The sequence below is a fragment of the Equus przewalskii genome, chromosome 2 (genome assembly GCF_037783145.1).
Source record: "Equus przewalskii isolate Varuska chromosome 2, EquPr2, whole genome shotgun sequence".
NCBI lineage: Eukaryota > Metazoa > Chordata > Mammalia > Perissodactyla > Equidae > Equus > Equus przewalskii.
The window spans coordinates 47,834,388-47,851,632 of NC_091832.1; the positions used below are offsets into that span (position 1 = coordinate 47,834,388).

Below are 17,245 nucleotides of genomic sequence, written 5' to 3' on the forward strand. Positions count from 1 at the left end.
GCTCTGGACAAGTCTCTGGGCCTTGTGGCCTCATTCCCATTTGTCCTTCCACACAGGCTTGTTTGGAGAGTGGGGGAGCTAATCCATGACAAAGTGCCAGAGCCTGGCCTGGCTCCGAGTAAGGGCTGCGAGTATCCCTGCTAGAGCAGGGATCATGTCCGTCTGCTTCTTCACAGGTCCCTCATGTCTAACAGCCTCTGGCATACAATAGGTGCTTGACAAATGTAGGAAGATACACAGGCTCAGGGTCCCCAAAAGCCAGCACAGCAGGCACGGCCAGCATCCCTTTACTGCTTGGGACCATGCACAGCTCTCCTCTCCTGTCTTTCAGCCTCTGAGCTGGCCCAGGCGTCCGTCCCAGTGCTGTAGCTGGGCTCACGGCCACACTCCTTTCAATATCTGGGAAGAGTCAGGTGCTAACAGCCTCTGAGAGAACTTTGACCTTGAGTCACTCGACTCCGTCCAGGACGAACCAGATTGTTGCTACTTTCTTCACTCTCCCTGTCGTCTGAGGCATCCAATTCGCCTTGAACTTGCACTGCAGAGCTGTACTGTGCGTCCTGGCACAGCTCTGGTTGTTTGGTGGCATTAAATTGTCTCCTCTTCCTCAAGTCCTGGAGGCAAGCACGTTTCAAAACACAAATGGAGAACAAGGTGAAGAAGTCACCCTCAGACCCGCAGACTCAGGACACGGCCCCGCCCTCCCAGGCTCCTCTCTCGCAGCTCTCCCCAGAATGCCCGGAATATTTACTAACTTAGACAGCTAATTTCTCCCCCTGAGTCTGCCTGTTTCATCTCAGCTCTGTATCATCCCTGACTGGTTTGTGGGAGAACGGGAGTTTTCAATATTTCTCCTTCAAGTTTTTTGAGAATTAGTTTGCTGCACTTCCGAACCTTGGTTGCCTCGCGCTGACATGTGGAACCAGGGGGCCTCCCCATCCTCATCTTCATCTCCACTCAAACACGCTCCAGCTCCCCCAGAGCGGGGAAAGCCAACCTGGGGCACCCCCACCAAAGTTCCGGAAACCAGGGCCTGGGTCCTGTGTGGTCGGCCACCGGCTGAGGCCAGCCCCATGACACAGCAGTGTCCACACCTGTGAAATGGAAACAGCCCACTTCTCTCCTCCCTTGGAGAATTTGGGAAAAGCTCCTGGAGTCAGAGGTCTGGGTGCTAGCCCCACCTCTGCTCCTAAATGGCCTGTGGCCTCAGGGAAGTAATTTTTCCTGGCTTGTTTTATTCATTTGCAAAAGGAGGGTGTGAGAGTACAAATCGGTTTGGTTTCCTCGTTTCCTGGGTATCAGAAGTCCACACCCACTGAACTCTATTAAAAAGAGTCTCATTTCCTTACAAATGACAGATGACAGGTTGTCTTCATTGAAAACAACGGTCTAACTTGCAGGTGCTCAGGCTACCGCCCGTCTCTGGAAAATACTGTAGGCTATTCCCCGTGTTTATTCCACTCCTGTTGTTGTTTTTTGTGGGGGAGAACCCCATCCTCCAAGTGTGACTTTGGTGAAACTTTTGGAATCAACAAGAAGGGTCTCTGCGCGGCATGCCATTTCAGGTGAGGTCTGTGCTCCTCACCCGCACGTGGGCCCCCGACCCCTTGTCTTGGCACCACTGAGAACACAGGACAGGGGACTTGGTACCAGACCATGGGACAGTGATGAAAAAGAAGCTCGAACTTCAAACCTGAGCTGTTGGTCCCTGCGCGTGTAGATAACTGCTTGGCAGTCCCTCTGTGTCTAGTTAACTGGTCAATGGTTCCTGCACGTCTAGTTAACTGCTCGGTGGTCCCCTTTGCTGATCTGACATGCAACGCGGTGGCTTCTCGGTCAGGTGGGACCCATGCAGAGCCCTGAGGTGCCGAGACCAGGGCAGTGACTGCTGCCTCTTTCTCAGTTCAGTGCAGGGAGGCCGTATGCTCTCCCATATGGTGCTGAGAAGGACAATCACGTATCTGACCCTGGAGGGTATGGAGACTCTGCGTCCTTGGTTAGCCCCTGGCAGTCACCACAAAAGCACGGTCTGCTGGTCCACTACATTCTTGAGCTCATCAGCCTGCGGCCATTTTTGCATTATTTCTTTTGGGGAGTCGATTTGCCAGGCGCTTGCAGCCTATGGGGGGATGGCACGGAGTCCAGGGTTTGGGAGGAGAGATGGCCTGAATCCACGGCAGCAGCAGGACAGGCCCCGGGCGGTAAAGGTGAGTCACAGGGATCTGGGAGGGGAGACTGCCCTAGCTAAATTTAAAACCCTGCCTGATGGATTTGTGAGGTTGCTTTATTATTTTCCTAGGAAAATGCACCAAGTCGAGAAAATGGCAGTGACACAGAGAAGAATTTTCTTGAGCTGAGAGTGTAATTATTAATCCTGTGATTTTCAGATGGAATCCATTCATTTGGAGAAGCAGAGGGAACTTGGCAGAAAGGATCAAATGGAAAATACTCCCGGCAGCCTGAGGTCAGCCGTCTACCCAAACAGAGGGGGCCCTGCCCCAGGAGACCGGCTTAGAGTTGCTGCTGTTTTTAGTAATCGAGGCCCTGAGAATGATTAAACCATCAAACTCGGCCACTCAGAGAGTATTTTCACACGAGCCAAATGGACCTCCATGTACAATCGCTCTTCCTTACTGTGGAGAAGGCAGAATTCTATTCTCGTATTTTATGTTTTTTAAAGAGGCAATTTCAATTCTTTCATGTGATAGAAAATGTTCGACACAAATTAACATTCCTGACAAAAGGGCTGTCGATCAAGTGAGAAAAGCATTCAGCTTGCGATGCGAGCAGGACTGGATCGGCAGCACGAGAACTGCTGAGAAGGGAGGCTGGGGAGACGAGACTCCACCCTGCACCCACCGGCAGGCCGCTCCGGATCCTGAAAGGAAGGCACCGGGCCCTCGGCCTCTCTGGTCTACACGCTGACCCTCTGCGCAGGACGCTGGAGGAACACAGCGGGAGATTTGCTGGAATCTTTTTCCAGCTTGAGATTTGAATATGTTCCTTAACTTCCTCAAGAAAGGCCCCTGCACAGATCAATATTCACTTAACAAATATTTATGGACTATTCATCCTACTATGTGCCAAGTATTGGTCTAGACGTTGGGTGTGAATAAGATATAAAAGGTCCCTGCCCCACTGAGCTCACCTTCTAGAAGGGAGAAGACGGACAGTCAGTGGGTAAACAAACAAAAGAGACTGTTTGAAATGTATATGCGCTGTGGAGGAATTTAAGCAGGATAAAAATAAGAAAGAATAGCTGTGTTGAGGGTGGGGGGGCACTTCAGACGGGGGTCAGGAAGAGCTGAGACCTGAATTCTGTCCTGTCCCTTCTGGAGGACCAGCCAGCCACATTAAGAGGCAGGTAAGTGTTCCCAGCAGAGAAGGGAAAGTGCGAAGGTGCGGAGGCGGGTCGGACTGGCCTGTTAAAACCGGAGCCAGGCCAGGTCAGCGCTGGCTGTGATCGAGCAGGGAGGAAGGGCAGCAGAGAGAGCCAGGCAGGAGCCAGATCACGCACAGCCCCTTCGGTTGTGGACTGGAGCCCATGTCTCATTTTTAAATCAGCTTTATTGGGACGTAATTTACACAGAATAAAATTCACTAATTTTAAACATACAATTTGATGGGTTTTGGGATATGTGTAGGTTGTACAACCACCAACATAAGCACGACACTGCACATTTCCACCACCTCAAAAAGTTCCCTCCTGCCCCTTTGCAGGCAACCCTCAGCCCGGCCCTGGTCCCCAGTAACGAGTGGAGTCTGCTTCCTGTCACTCTGCTTCTGCCCTTTCTGAAACACCATATAAATGGAATCATGCAGTATGAAGCTGGCAGCCTTCTAAAATGGCTCCCAATGACCCCTGCCTCCTGGTCTTGTGCAAACCCTTCCCCTGGCGTACGGTCTGGACCGCGTGACTTGTTCCAATGACGCGTCCAAAAGCGATGAGACACTGCTTCCGAGGACAGCTGGTAAAGCTGCCGTCTTGCCGACTCTCTCTCTCCCTGGCTCACTTCCATGAGGCCAGCTGCTGTGTCACGAGCTGATGTGGCAAGAGGCTCACGGGACAAGGAACCGGGAGACCAGGCCTCCGTCCAACAGACGGCGAGGAGCTGACTCCCGACACGGCAGGAGTAAGCTGGGAGGTGGGTCCTGCCCCGCTGAACCTCGAGATGCCGGTACCCTGGCCACCATCTTGACTGCAGCTTTGTGAGAGACACTGAGCCACAAAAACTGGGGGAGAACCGTGCTGTTTGAAGCCACGCGTCTTGCGGGAATTTGTCAGGCAGCAGGGGACCATGGGACAGCAGGCTATGTGTCTGACTTCTCTCACTTTGCAGACCGTGTTTGAGCTTCATCCACGGTGTTGCCTGGACCAGTCGTTTATTTGTTGCTGCTGAGGAGCATTCCACTGATGAATATACCTCAATCTGTGTAGCTACTCACCTGCCCGTGCACGTCTGGGCTGTGTCTGGCTTTTGGTTATTAGGAGTAAAGCTGCTTTGAACACTCAAGTATAAGTCTTTGTGTGGACACACGTTTTCACTTCTCTTGAATAAGTACCTAGATATGGGACTGTGGGGCTGTAAGTGGAATGTATGTTTAACTTTATAAGAAACCGCCACTCTGTTTTCCAACGTGGCTGCACCATTTTGTATTCCCACCAGCGATGTAGGAGATTTTAAGATGCCCTGCCTCCTCATCAACACTTGACTGTGTCTCTAATTTTGGCCGTTCCTGTCGCTATGCAGAGACATCCCACTGGGAATTGAATGTGCATTTTCTCAATGGCTAACGACACTGAGCATCTTTTCATGCGCTTATTTATTTGTTCAAATCTTTTGTCCATATTTAAAAATGAGATTGTTGGTCTTCCTATTATTGTAAGCATTCTTTATATGTTGTAGATACAAGTCCTTTGTTGGATATATGTTTTGCAAATATTTTCTCCCAGTCTGGGGTTTGCCTACTCATTTTCTCTTATTTATTTATCTATTTATTTACTTGAGTTCATAATAGTTACATCATTGTGAAATTTCAGTTGTACATTATTTCTTGTCTGTCACCACATAGGTGCTCCCTTCATCCCCTGTGCCCACACGCCACCACCCTTCTCCTGGTAACCACTGAATTGTTTTCTTTGTCCATGTGTTGTTTATATTCCACATATGAGTGAAATCATCTGGTGTTTGTCTTTCTTAGTCTGGCTTATTTGGCTAAGCATAGTTCCCTCCAGGTCCTTCCATGTTGCAAATGGGATGACTTTGTCGTTTTTCTGGCTGAGTAGTATTCCATTGTATATATACACCACATGTTCTTTATCCAATCATCAGTCGATGGGCATTTGGATTGCTTCCATGTCTTGGCTATTGTGAATAGTGCTGCAATGAACATAGGGGTGCATAGGTCACTTTAGATTGTTGATTTCAAGTTATTTGGGTAGATACCCAGTAGTGGGATAGCTGGGTCATATGGTATTTCTATTTTTAGTTTTTTGAGAAATGTCCATACTGTTTTCTATAGCAGCTGCACCAGTTTGCATTCCCACCAGCAGTGTATGAGGGTTCCCTTTTCTCCACACCCTCTCCAACATTTGTTATTTTTAGTCTTAGTGATTATAGCCATTTTAGCAGGTGTAAGGTGGTATCTTAGTGTAGTTTTGATTTGCATTTCCCTGATGATTAGTGATGTTGAACATCTTTTCCTGTGTTTATCGCCATCTGTATATCTTCTTTGGAAAAATGTCTATTCACATCCCCTGCCCAGTTTTTGATCAGGCAGTTTGATTTTTTGTTGTTCAGTTGTGTGAGTTCCTTATATATTATGGACGTTAACCCCTTATCAGATATATGATTTGCAAAAATTTTCTCCCAGTTGGTGGGTTGTGTTTCGGTTTTGATCCTAGTTTCTTTAGCCTCGCAGAAGCTCTTTAGTCTAATGAATTCCCACTTGTTTATTTTTTCTTTTATTTCCCTTATCTGAGAAGACATGGTGTTCAAAAATATCTGTTTAAGTTTGATGTCAAAGAGTGTACTCCCTATATTACCTTCCAGGAGTTTTATGGTTTCAGGACTTATCTTCAGGTCTTTGATCCCTTTTAGGGTTATTTTTGTGTATGGCATGAGATAATGGTCTACCTTCATTCTTTTGCATGTGGCTGTCCAGTTTTCCCAACACCATTTATTGAAGAGACTATCTTTTCTCCATTGTGTGTTCTTGGTACCTTTGTCGAAGATTAGCTGTCTGTAGATGTGCAGTTTTATTTCTGGGCTTTCAGTTCTGTTCCACTGATCTGTGTGCCTGTTTTTGTACCAGTACTATGCTGTTTTGATCAGTATGGCTTTGTAATACATTTTGAAGTCAGGGATTGTGATGCCTCCAGCTTTGTTCTTTTTTCTCAGGATTGCATTAGTAATTCGGGGTCTTTGGTTGCCCCATATGAATTTTAGGATTCTTCACTCTATTTCCATGAAGAGTGTCACTGGGATTCTGATTGGGGTTGCATTGAATCTGTAGATTGCTTTTGGGTAGTATGGACATTTTAACTATGTTTATTTTTCCAATCCATGTGCATGGAGTCTCTTTCCATCTCTTTATGTCATTACCTATTTCTTTCAATAACGTCTTACAGTTTTCCTTGTATAAGCCCTTCACCTCCTTGGTTAAATTTATTCCTAGGTACTTTATTCTTTTTGTTGCGATTGTAAATGGAATTGTATTCTGAGTTCTCTTTCTGTAAGTTTGTTATTAGAGTACAGAAATGCAACTGATTTTTGCAGGTTGATTTTGTACCCCGCAACTTTACTGTAGTTTTTAATTATTTCTAATAGTTTTCTGATGGATTCTTTAGGGTTTTCTATATATAAGATCATGTGTCTGCAAACAGCGAGAGTTTCACTTCTTCTCTCCCTATTTGGATTCCTTTTATTTCTTTTTCTTGCCTAATTGCTCTGGACAAAACCTCCAGTACCATGTTGAATAAGAGTGGTGATAGTGGGCATCCTTGTCTTGTTCCTGTTCTCAGGGGGATGGCGTTCAGTTTTTCCCCATTGAGTATGATGCTGACTGTGGGTTTGGCCTTTATATGGCCTTTATTATGTTGAGGTAATTTCCTTCTATCCCCATTTTGTTAAGATTTTTTTATCATAAATGGCTGTTGGATCTTGTCAAATGCTTTCCCTGCATCTATTGAGATGATCATGTGGTTTTTATTCCTCATTTTGTTGCTGTGGTGTATCACGTTGATTAATTTGCAGATGTCGAATCATCCCTGTGTCCCTGGTATGAATCCCACTTGATCATGATGTATGATCTTTTTGATGTGTTGCTGTACTCGGGTTGCCAATATTTTGTTGAGGATGTTTGCTTCGATGTTTATTAGCGATATTGGCCTGTAGTTTTCCTTCTTTGTGTTGTCCTTGTCAGGCTTTGGGATCAGAGTGATGTCGGCCTCGTAGAATGTGTTAGGAAGTCTTACATCTTGCTTAATTTTTTGGAATAGCTTGAGAATGATAGATATTAAATCCTCTCTGAAAGTTGGTAGAATTCCCCAGAGAGGCCATCTAGTCCTGGGCTTTTATTCTTTGGGATGATTTTGGTCACTGTTTCAATTTCTTTACTTGTGATTGGTCTATTCAGATTCTGTATTTCTTCACTATTCAGCTTTGGGAGGTTGTAAGAGTCTAAGAATTTATCGATTTTCTCTAGATTGTCCATTCTGTTGGTATATAGTTTTTCATAGTATTCTCTTATAATCCATTGTATTTCTGTGGTATCCATTGTTATTTCTCCTCTTTCACTTCTAATTTTATTTATCTGAGCTTTCTCTCTTTTTTTCTTTGTAAGTCTGGCTAGGGATTTGTCAATTTTATTTATCTTCTCAAAGAACCAGCTCTTTGTTTCATTGATCCTTTCTACTGCCTTTTTTGTTTCAATAGCATTTATTTCTGCTCTGATTTTTATTATTTCTCTCCTTCTGCTAACTTTGGGCTTTGTTTGCTCTTATTTTCTAATTCAATTAGGTGTAGTTTGAGATTGCTTATTTAGGCTTTTTCTTGTTTGTTAAGGTGAACCTGTACTGCGATGAATTTCTCTCTTAATACGACTTTTCCTGCATCCCATATGAGTTGGTACGGTATGTTTTCATTTTCGTTTGTCTCCAGATATTTTTTGATTTCTCCTTTAATTTCTTCAATGATCCATTGCTTGTTCAATAGCATGTTGTTTAGTCTCCCCATCTTTGCCCCTTTCTCAGTTTTTTTCTTGTAGTTAATTTCTAGCTTTATAGCATTGTGACCAGAAAAGATGCATGTTATTATTTCAATCTTCTCAAATTTATTGAGGCTTGCCTTGTTTCTCAGTATATGGTCTATTCTTGAGAATGCTCCGTGTGCACTTGAGAAGAATGTGTACTCTGCTGTTTTTGGATGCAGTGTTCTATATATGTCTATTAAGTCTGATTGTTCTAGCTTTTCACTTAATTCCACTGTTTCCTTGTTGATTTTCTGTCTGGATGATCTGTCCAATGATGTGAGCGGGGTGTTGAGGTCCCCTAATATTGTTGTGGTATTGTTAATATCTTCTTTCAGATTTGTTAATAGTTGCTTTATGAACTTTGGTGCTCCTGTGCTGGGTGCATAGATATTTATGAGTGTTATTTCTTTTTGATGGAGGGTCCCTTTGATCATAATATATTGCCCCTCTTTGTCTCTCTTTACCTGTCTTATCTTCAGTCTAGTTTGTCTGATATAAGTATTGCAACACCAGCTTTCTTTTGTTTGCCATTAGCTTGGAGTATCGCCTTCCATCCCTTCACTCTGAGCCTGTTTTTGTCCTCAGAGCTGAGTTGTGTTTCCTGGAGGCAGCATGTTACTGGGTCTTATTCTTTAACCCATCTCGCCACTCTGTGTCTTTTTACAGGAGAATTCAATCCATTTACGTTTAGGGTGATTGTTGATATATGAGGACTTAATGCTGCCATTTTATCACTCGTTTTCCAGGTCTCCTGCATTTCCTTTGTTTCTCATCCTGCGTGTTTTGGTCGACCCATTGAGTTATGCAGTTTTTTATGCTGTGTTTCTTTGCTTTCTCCTTATTTATTGTTTGTGTCTGTGTTCTGCTTTTTTGTTTAGTGGTTACCCTGAGGTTTGTATTCAAGATCTTGTGGATAAGATAGTCCCTTTTCTGATGGCCTCTAATTTCCTTAGACTGAACCAATTCAGTCCCTTTCCTCTTCCCCTCCTAAGTTGTTTTCCTCACATCTTATTCCATCTTGTGTTGTGAGTTTATGGTTAAAATAACATGATTATCTTTGTTTTTGATGTTTTCCTTCCCTTTGTCTTTAAAGCTATATTTGATTATTTGCTGTCCTTCTCTGATTCTGTCTACCTGCTTAACTCCTTACTCCGTGCTTTGTAACCCCTTTCTCCCCCCCCCTTTTTTTTTTCAGGCATGAAGGCCTTCTTGAGGATTTCTTGTAGGGGGCAGTCTCATGGCTATGAACTCCCTTAGGTTATGTTTGTCTGGGAAAGTTTTTATTTCTCCATCATATCTGAAGGATATTTTCGCTGGATAGAGTATTCTTGGCTGAAAGGTTTTGTCCTTCAAAGATTTTAATATGTCATTCCAGTCTCTCCTGGCCTGTAAGGTTTCTGCAGAGAAATACGCTGAAAGCCTGATGGGAGTTCCTTTGCAGGTTATTTTCTTCTGCCTTGCTGCCCTTAGCATTCTTTCTTTGTCATTCAGTTTTGCCAGTTTCACTACTATGTGCCTTGCAGTAGGTCTTTTTACATTGACGTATTTAAGAGATCCGGCATCCTCTTCCACATGGATTTCCATCTCCTTCCCCAGGTTTGGGAATTTCTCTGCTATTATTTCTTTGAACAAGTTTTCTGCTCCATTGTCTTCTCCTTCTGCTTCTTGAATACCTATCATTCTTATGTTGCATTTCCTAATTGAGTCAGATATTTCTCGGAGACTTTCTTCATTTCTTTGCAGTCTTACTTCTCTCTCCTCCTCTATCTGGAGCATTTCAACACGTCTATCTTCGATTATGCTGATACGCTCCTCTATGGTGTCCGCTCGAGTGTTCAGGGAATCCATATTTTGTTTTATCTCTTCCATTGTGTCTTTCATCTCTAATATTTCTGATTGATTCTTCTTTATAGTTTCAATCTCTTTTGTGAAGTAGATCCTGAACTCGTTGACTTGTTTCTCTACATTCTCTTTTACCTCGTTGAGTTTTTTGATGATACTTGTTTTGAATTCTTTGTCATTTGGATTACATATTTCTGCATCCTCAGGACTGAATTCTGGGCACTTGTCATTTTCTCTCTGGTCTGGAGATTTGATATAATGTTTGATAATGCTAGAGGGGGTGGTTCCACTTTTATGCATCCTGGTATTATTTGGTTGCAGTTACCTCCTATTGCCACTGGGTGGGGGTCAAAAGCTGCATATTGTCCGCCCTCTGCCGTCAGCCGAAATCCCAGGGGCGGGAGCCACACAGAGTGGCTGGGGGTAGGGGCACTTTCTCCTGCATGTTCTTGGGGTTTTCTCACTCTGCTCTTGCTATCTGGTCTCCTGGGGTGTTGGCTCGATACAGTCACCCCCATGAAAGCTCTCGCCCTGGTGGAGGGCTTCTTTCTAGGCTGTACGGCCCCTCAGGAGTCCTTGATGTTCCCACAAATGAGCATTCCTTCCTTCCACCGTTCCTTCCCTCTCCGAGGCCGCCTGTGGCCCTGGATCACAGTCCTTGGAGGGGGGAGCAAAGTTCTCTCTTACCCCATTCCACCTCCTCCGAGGGGCCTCCAGCCTCTGTGCGCTCTGTCGTAGGGCTGCATGGATCTCTCCAACATTTTTGTGTTGTATTAGGATGTCCTCTGTTGGCATACGGATGCCCCTTTTTGTTGTACATTGGAGGGGAGAGATTAAACTCACTCCGCCATGATGCTGATGTCACCTACCCCTACTCACTTTCTTAACAATACCTTTTGAAGAGTCAAAGTTTTCATCTTGATGAAATCCATGTGGTCCATTTTCCTTTATTGTTCGTGTTCCACCTGCACCCCCGCCCGGCACGGGGGCCCGGAAGCTCTCTCCAGGAATAAGCTGGGGCCATCGAGCTCTCACCTCGTGTGCTCCTCCCTCTCTGGGATCACAGCCCTTAGTTCCCTGGTGTCCAACAGTTGGTGACAACTGTTGTCCCACAGTTTGTTCAGTTTGTAGGTGTTTTGGGCAGGAGGGGAACCTGTCCCTGTCACTCCATCTCAGTCAGAAGCAGAAACCTGCCTTCGCTTTTTATAAATGTTTTTAAATAACAGCTTCACAGCGAGAGGATTCTTGTACCGTGAGATCGCCCTCCTGTCTGAGAGCTGCTTTCTCTGGTGCAGACGTTTAGGTCGTCAGTGTTTTGTGCTTGTTTTTCTTTTCCTTTCTTTCAGGATTTTCATATCATTGCTCCATTGACTCCGGTTTCTCACGAGAAGTTTGCTGATGTTTCTTTGTTGCTCTGTATGAAATGTGTCTTTTCTGTGAGTGTTTTAAAGAGTTTTTCTTTATTTCTCATTTTCACCAGTTGGATTATTGAGTCTCAGTGTGATTTTCTTGTATTTATTCTGCTTGAGGCTTGTTGAGCTTCTTGGATCTGTGGGCTTGTAGTTTTCATCAAGTTGGGAAGACTTTCACCACTTTGAGTTTCACCAACCTCTGGACTCCTCGCCAGGGTGTGAAATCTCATACCCCGAGAGAATGCGGGAATCCAGTGAACCCTGCCTGTCAGAGTCTCAGTTTCGCCTCCCTTGATTGGGCACCCTCGAAACCCATTCCCCTAGATGCCCCCGGACAGGAACTGCTGCACCTTCTTGCAGCTCCTTTGGCTTCCGGCCCCTTCTCCCTCATCAGGCCCAGTGCATATTCGATGAGGTTATTACCGAACTTATCCCTAGCTATCAGCCTGGCAGTCAGCAGACGGGTCAGGGGCAGATCCTGAAGGAGACCCTGTTGCCTTTTTTAGGAGGCCCCTGCAGTGTCCTCCCATGTGAGGGGAGTGCTAGCCCCTCCTAGAGACGGGTGAGGCACCTTTGCATGCTCTGGAGTTTCAAAAGAGTCTGGGGAGCCAAAACCTTCTGGGGCATCCACCTAGAAATCCCCACCCCATATGTCAAAGTCTTCCCAACCAGGCCCCTGACTTTGGTATAGCAAATCAACTGTGACCAACATACAGTCATCTTTGAAGCCCAACATCTCTAACTATTCAGTCCTTGTCCTGGGACCAGCTTTTCCTTTTCTCCCACTGAAGGAGACATGGGCCTCTTTATAAACTACCAGGAAGTTCTGGCCTTCACACTTAGTTTCAATTGTGTGTTAACTGTCTCCAACCTTTCATGATCCCTCTGTATGGTGTCAATGCAACCTAATGACAGTCAGATCACTGTACTGTTCTTGTATGCATCTTCTTTGTCCTCCCAAACACACATCCTTCTCAATCACCATACCAGCCACCATTCTCTCAATTTACTATTGCTGGAAGTTTTACCAATGGACTGCCACCTTGTTCAAGGCACCTGCATACAACCTGGGATGGGTTCCTCATTGCCAGCTGCTGGCTGCCAGCTCACTGCCGACGGCTGCTACAACAGTTATCAGAATGGTAGCTTAGTATCCCAGCATCCTTCAAAGGTGACCAATGAGGATGTTATTTAAAAAATGAACTCATGGATTTTAACATATTTGACGTGCTTCAACCCATCATAGTTACTTTTCTTTTTGATCCTCAAAATGTCCTTACTTTGGCCAGTGGGAGCCCCTCCAAATTGGCTAATGAATCCTCTGACGCACGCTAGAATCTTTGATAATTTCCTTGCTTTCTGTTAATAAGATGCTCCAAGATCATCTTGCATGTTTTCTGCCTCAGATCTGAACTCAGTCATTTTTCTAAGAAGCTATGGTTTCTTTTAGTAGGAAATGGCGCGTGGGGACAACAATCGGTGCTAAGAGTACTCGTTGCTACTGGACTGGAGGTAGTTTTCAGACCAGTGCCGTCCATGGGAACGGGGGGCACTTCTCACATCTGCGCCGTCTAACATGCAGCTACTAGCCACGTGGGTCCCCAGAACACTTGAAATGTGGCTACTGCACCCAAGGAATGGCACTTTAAATTTTATTTAATGAAAACGTCTTTACTGGGGTAAAATACACATAACAAAAGTTACCATTTTAACCATTTTTAAGCGTACAGTTCAGCAACATTATGCATACGTCCGTTGTTGTGCAACCATCACCACCGCCCATCTCCAGAACTTCTTCACCCTCCCAAACTGAAATTCTGTGCCCATTGAACACTAACTTCCCACCCCCTCCCCCAGCCCCCGCCACCTCCTTCTACTTTCTGTTTCTATGAATTTGACCCCTCTAGGGACCTCATAAAAGTGATTCCAACAATATTTGTTCTTTTGTGTCTGGCTTATTTCACTCAGCACAACATCCTTGAGGTTCAGCCATGTTGTAACATGTGTCAGGATTTCCTTCCGGAGGCTGAATAATTCCATTATCTGTATATATCACATTTTCTTTTTCCATTCATCCATTGATGGACATTTGGGTTGTTTCCACCTTTAGGTTACTATGAATAATGTTGTCGTGAACATTGGTGTACAAATATTTGTTCAAGTATTTAACTTTAATTAATTTAAGTATAAAAAGCCCTGTGTGCCCAGTGGCTACCATACTGGACAGTTTTAGACCTTTCAGTGGACAGAGATAAGAAATATGTTTTAAAAGAAAAAGATCATATTAATTCATACTAATATTTCCTATTGACACACAGGATTACAGATTTTTCAGTTCTTATTTTATATCTGTCTATTCTCACCTGCTGAAAATACTGGTTCCTAATATTTTCATACAGCTTATTTGCTTTATCCCACTTTATATAACTCCAGAACAGCAATACCAACATTATTACTAAGACCAGGATTACTGCAACAATTTAAGATTCCTCCACAGCTCCTTTTGTCCTTGGGACGTAGTCTACTGGGTATGTACAGTCAAATTGTTGGGTTTAAAGTCACTTGAAATTATCCTTTTCTCTATGGTTAAGCCACCAACCTGACATACAGTTAGGTTCATTTGTTTCATTTTGTTTCCAATTTTTAGGAATTATTTTTTCCTATTTTGATTTACTTTTGGTTTTATAATTACACAGTCCCATAGCCAAATGTACAAGCACATTTAGAAAAATCTAGTTTCTACTCCTGCCCTCCTGCTTCTTGTTGGTAATCATTTTTATGTTACCTTTGTTTTCTTTTTTTTTTTTTGAGAAAGATTAGCCCTGAGCTAACTACTGCCAATCCTCCTCTATTTGCTGAGTAAGCCTGGCCCTGAGCTAACATCCATGCCCATCTTCCTCTACGTTATACGTGGGACGCCTACCACAGCATGGCTTTTGCCAAGCGGTGCCATGTCGGCACCTGGGATCCAAAGCGGCGAACCCCGTGCCCCGGAGAAGCAAAACGTGCAAACTTAACCGCTGCGCCACCGGGCTGGCCTCCACGTTATTTTTTAATGTAAGAAAATACACAGGTATGTATATTCTTATTGCCCGCCCCCGCCTTCTTAGATAAAGTACTTTACACACTGTTCTGAATGTTCTAGAGATCACTCCTGGCAGAACGTAGAAACAGTCCCTGTACCTGTCGCAGCTGTTCCATGGTGCAGCCACACCACCGCCTCCTCCACCCCCTCCTCTTGGCGACACGGGGCTGTTTTTAGTCTTTTGCTGTCCCTCCCTTCTCTAGTAGGAAGAGCTTTAACCATGAAAGTGGAAAGGCCCAGAGAAGGAAGCTAACAAGAAAGAAGCCCCACGACTTGGGTGGGGTGGGGAAGAGACGTACAACCCTCTTAGAAAAACTCTCTCGGGCTGGTATGGTGACTCAGTTCTGTTCCTCCAGTCCAGAGTCCTGAGAAGGGAAAAAACCCGGGCTCCACTCGGGGAGAGGGGGCGGAGTGGCACGGTGAGACCTGCTAACTCCCGCGGCTCGCACAGACGCTGCGCTTTCTGTAAGGCTTAACGGCTGTGATGCAGCATCCCCGGCTCACCCGGAGGACTTCCCGGGCCTCCCCGTGGCAGAGGAGCCACTGGTTAACGCCAGCTCGCGGAGGCCGGCCGCCTTGCAGGTCACATGCAGGCGAGGTGCCGGAGGGCGCCGGGCTCCGCGAGGGCAGGGGGCCCGCCCGATGCGCTCGCCCGCCCGCGTCTCCGCTGCGCGCGCAGCCCGGCCAGGCAGGGGGCACAGACGCGGGGGCCGTGCAACGGGCGACCGGGCCTCGGACAGGGTGGCGGGGACCGGACAATGCGTCGGGGAAGCCCAGTTCGCCTCCCGCCCAGTTTGGCGTAGTGTGCCGGATCTCCCATCTCCAAAAGCGAGGGGAAAAGCCCAATTTTATGTGAACTCTGCTATTTTTTAAAGTTGGGAACTAATCCGAACTTCGGCCGGCGTGGGCCAACCAGGGCCTGGCCGGACCTCCCCCCGCGGCGGCCTCGGCCCGGCCCGGGGCGTGGGGGGACGAGCGGCGACCACGGGCGCCCAGAGCCCACGCCTCCTACTCCGGGCTCGCGGGGCCGTCTCCGCCTCACTGCGCCTGCGCGGGGACCGAGCCACCGCCCGGCGGGGGAGCGCGGCGCGAGCACCCCCCGCCCCCGGCAGTGGAGCTGCCCGTTGCCATGGAGACGCCCGTCCAAACCGCGCCGCCAGCCGCCGAGGAGCCGACCCCGCGCGGATCAGCCCGGAGGTGGGTCCGTTCGCCCGGAGCCCGGGGCTGGGCTCGGGGGCTTCGGCCGCCCCCCGGGTCAACGCCTTCGCCGCTGCCCGAGAAGTAACCGCTGATGGGGTCTCGCCCCTGTTAACCGCGGGGACCCCTGGGCGCAGGTGCAGCGGGCTCCGGGTTCTGCTCCTGGCCGAGCAGCGATGTGGCCCCAGCGCACTGTGAAGCGTTGAGCAGAAGCCGAGGGGGAGGCTGGCGGTGAGCAGGCCGCATCCGGGGGTCCGGGCGGGGGAGAGGCCGGGTACCATTCTTGACTCCGAAGTCGCCCCAATTTGGTGTTTAAAAGGATAAGCTGTTTCTGGAAGTGGATAGGCCTCTCTACTTTTGTTTTCCATAAGCGAATACTCCTTTTCTCTGCTCACATCTGTGTATCTAGCAAACATTCCCTGAACTTCTGTGAGCCAGGCACTGAGTGAGGCAAGGCGTGAACCTGCTCGGGCATCCGCAGGTGGAAAGAATTCCCCGATAGGTCTTCTCTGCAGACAGACGGTGCATAAATTCACATGCACGGTTTGAAGGCTGGCTGTAAAGTGAACATCGGTAGCTACTGCCCAAGTCAAGAAATAGAACCGTGCCAGCACCCGGGAGTCGCCCCACCACCCCCCCGGCCACGCGCAGCCGGTCTCCAGACCTTAGGCTGGCATCTGCGATTCTAAGTTCCTGGCTTCTCTTTAGTTCCAACACCTACATATACACCTAAACAATATAGTCAAGTTTCGCCTGTTTTTAAACTTTATATAAGTGGAATAATACTGTATGTATTCTTTTTAATTTTTGAATCAGTCCCAAATTTACATAAAAACTGCAAGTTGAGCACAAAAACCTTCTTTTCCTGAAGCATTTGAGAGTATGTTGTGTGCATGGTGCCCTGTCTCCCACAGATACTTCAGAGTGTGTTTCCTACGCGGAAGGATGTTCTCCAGCATAACCACAGCAGGACCATCAAAGTCAGGGGCTAACATGGACACGTCCTACGTCTAATTCTCAGCCCGAGACGAGCATGTTTTGCCAGTTGGTCCTATAAAGTCAGGAAATCAAAAGGATCCATCTGGGATCGTGCATTGTACTGAGTTGTCATCCTGTTTCTTTAGTGTCCCTCAGTCCAGGACATTCCTTGGCTTTGTGACCCTGAGTCTTTGACGGTTACAGGCCACCTCCTTTGCAGAGAGCCCCTCCATTTGGGTTTGTCTGATGTCTCCTCGTGATTGGTTCCCATTATGTATCTTTGGCAGGAAAGGATGCCACGTGCTCACTTTCTGCTCATTCCGTCCTGTCGGGCGCCTTGCGGTGGTCCGTCTGTCACGTTACTGATGATGTTTGCTTTGATCACCTGATTAAGGTGGTGTCTGTAGGCGTCTCCATGGGAATTTACTTTTTCTCTCTGTAAGTAACAAGTATTTTGTTGGGAGGCACTTGGAGGCCG

General features: G+C 46.6%; 1 protein-coding gene and 1 long non-coding RNA gene across 15 annotated transcripts in view; both read left to right on the forward strand.

Annotated features, from left to right (window-relative positions):
* The first annotated feature begins 1,783 nt into the window (after window positions 1-1,783).
* Window positions 1,784-13,442, forward strand: LOC139081111 (uncharacterized). Its single transcript, XR_011536083.1, has 2 exons — window positions 1,784-2,207; window positions 2,388-13,442. It is a non-coding gene; the product is annotated as an uncharacterized lncRNA (long non-coding RNA).
* Window positions 13,443-15,472: 2,030 nt separating this feature from the next.
* Window positions 15,473-17,245, forward strand: part of CFAP74 (cilia and flagella associated protein 74) — a 72,713-nt gene continuing 70,940 nt past the window's right edge. For 3 of the 14 annotated variants that reach the window (XM_070611101.1, XM_070611110.1, XM_070611113.1), the window contains exon 1: window positions 15,738-16,020. The gene's annotated coding sequence lies outside the window, so the exon portion shown is untranslated. Of the gene's footprint in view, window positions 16,021-17,245 lie in introns of all 14 variants that reach the window. The other 11 variants (XM_070611100.1, XM_070611109.1, XM_070611102.1 and 8 more) reach the window with 8 other exon arrangements.